Raw genomic sequence first — 8,030 nt, forward strand, 5'->3', positions numbered from 1 at the left:
TTTTCTACCCCCTTTGTATCTAAAGCCCTCTCCCGCCTTAAACCTTTCTCAGTGACTGCCCCGCACCTCTGGAATGCCCTTCACCTCAATACCTGACAAGCACCCTCTCTATAGACCTTTAACACCCACCTTAAGACGCACTTGCTTAAAGAGGCATATGAGTACCACTGTGGATAATACTGGACACATGATACATAAAGCTTGGCCCCTTGCAGACGCACTTACCAAAACTCCCTCCTACTGTCTCTGTACGTTTTGCCTACCTACCAATTAGGGACTCCTTTCCTTAATGTTACTTCTATCTCTGAAGCGCTTATTCTCAGCACCTGTTATTTATATTATTTGTCATTTATATGATTACCATGTGTATTACTACTGTGAAGCACTATGTACATTAATGGCGCTATATAAATAAAGACATACAATACAATAAAATGTGGCATTCTCGTAAATGTTCCTTATGATATTAATGTATGCTTCTTCAACGCTTCTTAATGCCTTTAAAACCGTTGAGATGTAGACAGAATCAAATGCTTTTGGAAATCACTTCTTGTTTAACTTGTATGTGGTCCATTGTGTTGTATATTGAATTTAATACATTAAATTGAAAACACTGTATACAGTATCTTAGAAATGTAGAAAACACCCAGAAATTCAGTGTCTTGTAGTTAAACATCTGTTGAGACTTCAAGCAAAAGATTATTAAAAAATATTTCTGATAAATCTAGAGCTAATTATTGCATTAGTACTGCCAAAGTGTTATGCAGAAGAACTTTAATAAATAACCCCATTATTACATGCTTCTGTGTGCATAGAGAGCATTGTATAGAAAGAAAACAATTAACATTAATGCAGGCAACTTCAAAATACAGTACTGGCTGAATATCTCAAATACTCTTGAAAGCATTTATTCTTTGTTAAACCATTATGTTTAGAAATTCCATTAAAATTCTTGTCTGATTTCTTTTTTTTTATGGCAATAATCAAATATATTTAACTAATTAAAAATTATCACTAATATTATTTCATTTTGTTTGCAGGTAGAATGCTCTTGTAAATTGTGTGGCTTGATGACAGAATAAATAAGACAATTTTAAGCATTTCAAGTCATTTTCTTTAATGTTGGATTGGAGGATTTTCATGGAAACTTACTGTAAATTTTTGGAAACATGTAACTTCATTTAGTTTAGTTGCTCATATGTGTGGTATACTATGGGGCCTATTCACTAATAGAATTGCAACATCGAACGTGTTGGCATGTTCCTACCTCACGGTATTACATTTGTGCAAAAATGGTATTCACTAAAGCAAATGACAATTTTTGAAGTGAAACTTCTATAGTGGCACCTAGTCATAATGGGACAAAACTGTATAGATGGAGACGAAATGTGAAACGGAAGTGACGTCATGTAATGGCCGCCGCTCCCCCCACACGGCCACTGTCACATGCGGCGGTGGCGATAGCCGCAGGCGCCCGCTCCCCCCACACGGCCGCTGACATATGCGGCGGCGATAGCAACCGGCGCTGCTCCTAACGGCCGCCGTTCCCCGCCTGCTGCCCACGACCGCTGCCAGGCCCCGCATGCGCAGTTGTGATGGCGCTGCTGACAAACACCACGCATGCGCAGAAGTGGATGGCGCCATTCCCCCCACACGCACCGCTGACATGCCGCGCATGCACCCCGGGAAACGGGGTGTTTGAGCGCGTCGCTTCCCACGCAGCACTGCCAGAGGGGGGGAGGAGGAACGAAGAGCGCTGAGTGCATGCACGCACACGTGAGTTACTGTGGGGGGGAGGTTTGAGGGCTCTGGGGGCATGCTGGTTCCTGGGTTTGCTCTTGGGCCTGGCCGGGGTTGTTAGAGCTGGGCTGGACAGGACCTTGGCAGGGCTGGGCGTGGAGAAGGAGTCCTGGAGCTCCTGTGTGACGTGATAGTCCATGTGCTCTGGGATCTCCCACACCTGCACCCAGAGGTCACACTTTTCACAGCTCACCATGTCCTCCTTGCTAGGACTCATGAGACACACCTCATTTTGCCCTGTCCTGTGCTCTACTGGCTGCATGCAGGAGCCTCCAGCGAAGCCTTTGAAAGAGGAGCAACCTGCAGGCTCTGCGCGGGCACTGCCACCTGCGGACTCTGCGCGGGCACTGCCCACACACACACATTGACTGACACACATTGACTGACACACATACACACACTGACTGACACACATACACACACACACACACTGACTGACACACATACACACACACACGCGTACACTGACACACGCGCACACACACACGCGCGCACACTAACACATGCAGGCACACTCTAACACACCCCCCCTGTGAGCTCCAACACCCCCCCTTGAGCTCCCCCACCCCCCCCCTGTGAGCTCCCCCACTCAATAAACATGACCCCGCCAATCAAATTTACTCATGCTCTAAGCAGTATTATAGGCTAACGCTGGTAAATTCAGGGCATCATTGAAATCCCTGCTCTCTGATTGAATAATACCCGGAATTTTAACCAATCAGTAATGACCTGGAATTTTTGGCAGCTTGCCAAGTTTCTAAGCCAATCAGCTTGCAGGTTTCATTCACAAAGAGTGACATTTGCACTTAGACATGGGAGGTGATTGGACAGAAGGCACAAGCAAGGCACTGACTCCTCCCCCACCCTGTCTGCAGAGAGCTCTACTCAGGAGAGTGAAGGTTTGTGTATCTGCTGAGTGTGTTTTGTGGGTGTAAAGGGGCCAGCAGAGTGTTTTATTAGTGTGTGTCGTCTGTTGGTGTGTGTTTTGTGGGTGTAGAGGGGGCAGCAGAGTCTTGTTGGTGTGTTTCTGCTGTGTGTTTTGTTCTTGTAGAGGGGGGCTGCAGTGTGTGTGGCTCAGTGTGTTTTGTGGGTGGAGGAGAGGTGCAGAGTGTTTTGTTGGAGTGTGTCTGCAGTGTGTGTGTTTATAGGGGGCTGCAGTGGGTGAAGAGGGGGGGGGGGGGGGCTGCTGGTGTGTGTTTTGTGGATGTAGAGGTGGCAGAGTTTGTTTTGTTGATTTGTGTGTCTCTGCAGTGCGTGTTTTGTAGGTGCAGAGGGGTTTTGTAGGTGCAGTGTGTGTTTTGTGGGTGGAGGAGGGGTGCAGAGTGTTGTGTGGGTGTGTGTGTGTCTGCAGTGTGTGGGTTTACATAGGGGCTACAGTAGGTGTAGAGGGGGGCTGCTGGTGTGTGTTTTATGGATGTAGAGGGGGCAGCAGTCTGTTTTGTTAGTGTGTGTCTGCAGTGTGTTTTGTGGGTGTAGAGGAGGGGGGCTGCACAGTGTGTAGGGGGGACTGCAGAGTTTGTGTTTGTGTATATAGGGCGGGTTGCAGAGTGTGTGTTTGTGTGTGTTTGTGTGTATAGAGGGGGGGCTGCAGTGTGTGTGTGTGTGTGTGTGTGTGTGTGTGTGTGTGTGTGTGTGTGTATAGAGGGGGCTGTGTATATGTACAATTTACTTTTAATAAACTTGCAGTAAAAGCATAAGACCTCGGGCATGGTCGGCGCGCTGGTACTTACCAGTGAGCCCCTACAGCCGCAATGAGAGCGGCTTTAGTAGGGGCTCGCCTACGCTTCTGCAAGCGCACGGAAGGGTAGGTTTTAGGGAAATTTTAAAATCAAGCGCTTGCCGGAGCGCAGGGCCGGTCACATGAGCGGTTCGCCCAATGAGGGTGAACCAGCTCCGTGACGTCACTGGCCCGCCCCCCGGACACTTCCCCGACACGCCCCCGGACGGCGCGCTGTCTGAGGCCAGCGAAAGCACCCGCTTTCCCTAAGCCTCAGCGCGCCTCCGCACGCCAGCAAGAACCTTGGCCGAGGCCTAAGAATGTAGACAATCATGCTGATAAAAATCAATAAGACTACAAAAATGTATCTTTTTTTATGAAAAATGTAAAAAAATTAAAAATAAGCTTACATTTAGCCTATAATAGTAATAATCTCAGAACAGGGCATTACTGGGGGGGGGGGGGGGGTAGGGGGGAGATGGTGTCTGCAAAGAAGTAAGTGGCTGTCTGCAGTTTCTTTGTGGCTGCAGTTTGTGTGTGTGTCAGTAGCAGTGTGTGTGCTGTTGTGTATCTGTGTAGAGGTGCTGTGTGTGTGTCAGTAGCAGTGTTTATGGGTGTAGCATGTGCGTGTAGCAGCAGTTTGTGTGTAGAGGTGCTGTGTTGTGTGTAGAGGTGCTGTGTATAGAGGTGCAGTGTTTTGTGTGTGTGTTGTGTGTGTAGAAGTGCTGTGTTGTGTATAGAGGTGTAGTGTTGTGTGTGTGTGTGTGTGGGGGGGGGGGTATAGAGGTGCTGTGTTGTGCTGTGTTATGTGTAGAGGTGGGGGGAGAGTGCAAAGTTTAGTAAGTGGCTGCATTTTTTTTATTGTGGCTGCAGTGTGTGTGTGTGTGTGTGTTGTGCTGTTGTATCTGTAGCAGCAGTTTGTGTGTGTGTATGTGTGTAATGTGTGTGTGTGTGTGTGTGTGTGTGTGTGTGTGTGTGTCAGTGTCAGTGTCAGTGTCAGAAGCAGTGTTTATGGGTGTCGCATGTGTGTGTAGCAGCAGAGTTTGTGTGAATATTCTGCATCACAAGCATGATATTCCAGTGTTTGGATCCTTCATCAGACTAGTATCATTTTGGGCTGGACCTTTAGAAATGCGAGGTAAGTGCTGTACTGCACAGTTTGTTTCTGCATATGCCAAGTGATATGCATGAATATTGTACCATAATTCCCGTTCTAACTACTTTTTTATTATTATTGAAGAGTGCATCCCATGATAAAGGATGTTAACAAGATTAAAAGAGTTGACCAAACACATGCATTCAGAGCACTATAGCATTTAGAAAACAAAATAGTTTATCCTTGAAACCTCAACCTAAGCACCCACTCTAGGTTCATGTGTGGGTGGCAATAGTCAGACTTGGACCAGGACCTATAGTTATATTTGAAGGAAGCCCACTTTTGTTTCAGTATTGTGAACAGTAACTGTATCTTAACTTGACCCTGTCCAATTTTTATTATTGCTCAGACTTCAGCATCATACATTTAGAGGACGTTCGTTATACGTTCGTGTGTAGAACTGCTGCTGTGGTGTGTGTGTGTGTGTATAGAGCTCCAGTGTGTGTGTGTGTCAGTGTCAGCAGCAGTGTTTATGGGTGTAGCGTGTGTGTAGAGGTGCTGTGTTGTGTGTGTGTGTAGAGGTGCAGTGTTGTGTGTCTAGAGCTCCAGTGTGTGTGTTTGTGTGTGTAGAGGTGCTGTGTTGTGTGTTGTGTGGTGTGCTGTTGTGTGTGTGTGTAGCAGCAGTTTGTGTGTGTTGAGCTGGTGTGTGTGTGTGTGTACACAGAGGGGGCAGCAGTATGTGGATATAGATATCTGCAGTGTAAGCGTATATAGAGGTGGTTTCATGTATTTACCATTTTATTTTAATTAAAAAAATCTATTTAACTATACAAAAGTGTCTATTATTTATGAAAAAAAGTCTACATTTAGCTTCGGGCCTTCAACTCTTCCAGCCAGGGCATTATTGGCCAGTAATGCCCTGTTCTTCTGGGATTATTACTTAAATAATATTATTGTTACTTTATATGTTGCTGACAACACACAAAGAAGTTTCACTTACTATGCGCGTGCACAGCACACACAACTTTTGTTTTACTGTTTGTTCCAAAAACGAGATAATGCACTAGTTTGTAGTTGCTTTACAAGTGAATTTAACTTAATCTTTTATTTAGATTTATAGTAAATAAAAGTAGTAATTCCACCTGCAAGGATGAATGCCATCCTCGTTCTCATCCTTATCTTCAGTAGCACCAACGTTTAAATAAAAATACTACCTACTGGCCAGGAACCCCTTAATTACCTTAGTGGGTAGTAACTGCTATGGTTATTAAATGGTTAACCCCTCCAACTACACACCCGAGAGGCCTAACTACCTTCCCTGGAGCAACTACTCCAATCACCCACCTCCTCTCTCTCTATCACACACACACAAAACTGGGCAATAACTATTAGAAAAATATGGCTAATAGCATTTTTGCACATTTGTGTTGCAAAAAATAAAATATACACAATAAAGAAATATACACATTGCAATAAAATAAAACTAAACACTAGGCAATAAATCTATTGATTGTCACTGTGGTTACCTATGCCTTCAATGGGGGCATTGATAGCATTGTCAATCACTGGGCACCCTATAGTCAATCAAAATGTTTCTTACCTTAACCTGGAAGAAGGCTCATCCTCCTTAACCAACTGTGGCACCAATCAACTCTTGGCTCACAAACCAATGATCCTCAACTTGAAGTACAGCATGATGCACAGAAGTCCACGATCCTCTGTTGCTTGAAGAGAAGTCACTGGTTAGTAAATCTTCTTAAATTCATTATTTTCTTCTTTCTACTCTTCTTTGTTTAACAGGTTCAGCAGCTGTTTACACGCTGGCTTCTTCCTGTAAATGAAATGTGACAGGTCTTATGTAAAGCCTGTAACATCACATTTTACAGCCACATGGTACATCCACCAATTCGATTGGTGGATGTACCATGTGATCCCTTCCATTTTTGGGTGGTTTGTTGATGATAGAGGGGGTGGGTGACAGTTGTAGTTGCCCCATGTTAGGTGGTCAGGCCTCCGGGTGGGTAGTGGGAGCGGTTAACCACTTTTTACCTTAGAGGTAGTAACCGCTAAGGTAATGAAGGGTTTATCTCCTCCCACAACTCTCCCGGGAGCATAACCACCCAATCTGGGGTAATTACAACCTGCACCCACCCCCTCTATCACCTACAAGCCAGTTACTGCTATTTAGCTCCTTTAATACCTTAGCGGTTAGCCACAAAAGTTAATGTAGCTAGGCTGTAATTTTATTTTTAATACATAGGATTGAAGCAGGCGGTCTCCGGAGTTTATATTAATGTGATTCAGCTCTGGATACCCCTGGCTTCAATCCTATGTATTACATATAAAATATAATCCTTCTGATGCAAATAACTAAACTGATCTCACCACCCTTTAGGTGGTGTTAAAAAAATGCGACTATTTCAGCCGCGATTTGCATCTTGGATCTATGTGAATAGCAGTTAATGGCAAAAAAATTACGTTGCTGCATTTTTTGACCTACCCTGTACTGCATGTCATGTCAGAGCAAGAGTCATAAAGCCATTTACAAACGATTGTACAGGTTATCAGAGCTCTAGAAATAGCTATACATGCACAATCACTTGTACTTTACAAGCCTTAAGTCACTTCTCGAAGTTTAGTGAATAGGCCCCTGTGTATTTAGTGAGAAAGTGCTATCCTTTTCAAATCCCCCCTTTTCTGCTTCATCACTAGCAAGAAGGGATTATAATGATATCATCATAGGGTACTTGACTGCATGGGTGAAAGCTGAAGGAAAGAGAGGAGAGATGCCAGAAGGATTTGGAGCCACCATTGAAATGAAAACAGTATTTTTAAACGCACACACAGTTATAAGTTTGCTTTAAGATGATTATATTGTTTTAAAGAAGCCACTTGCAGTGGTAAAACTGATTAAATAAATATTTTGAAAACTAAGTGGGATCACCCTTTAGAAGGGAGTATGATAACATACTAAATAGGGTCATGAATAGGGCACATGGTATGTACTTCAAATTTGACAAAAAGAATTCAATATCAATTCAGCAAAGTAAAGGTGGGTACATTGCTGCCACTGTCAGATAAGAAGAAGCTATTAGGGATGACTAGATATTTGTCGCAGTACAGTATATCCCAGAAGAAAGTAATACAGTAGCACTGCACCTGTTTGACAGCTGCTACAAAAGGATATTCAGTGACAGTGGAATCCAGAGCAACAGCAAGAGTGCTTGAAGACATTCATCTTTACAACACTAGTTTTGTGTTACTTTGATCTAAGAGATCCAACAAAGTAACATACAGTGTTAGAGCACACTTACTACAAAAATATAGACTACTTTCTCAAAGTGTTTTATTTGTGCAGAGTAAGTTACACACGGATTAAACGCTTACTGTATTATTGGTAACAATACTATTTCAGAA

This window comes from Ascaphus truei, chromosome 3, assembly GCF_040206685.1.
Source record: "Ascaphus truei isolate aAscTru1 chromosome 3, aAscTru1.hap1, whole genome shotgun sequence".
In the NCBI taxonomy this organism is placed as follows: domain Eukaryota; kingdom Metazoa; phylum Chordata; class Amphibia; order Anura; family Ascaphidae; genus Ascaphus; species Ascaphus truei.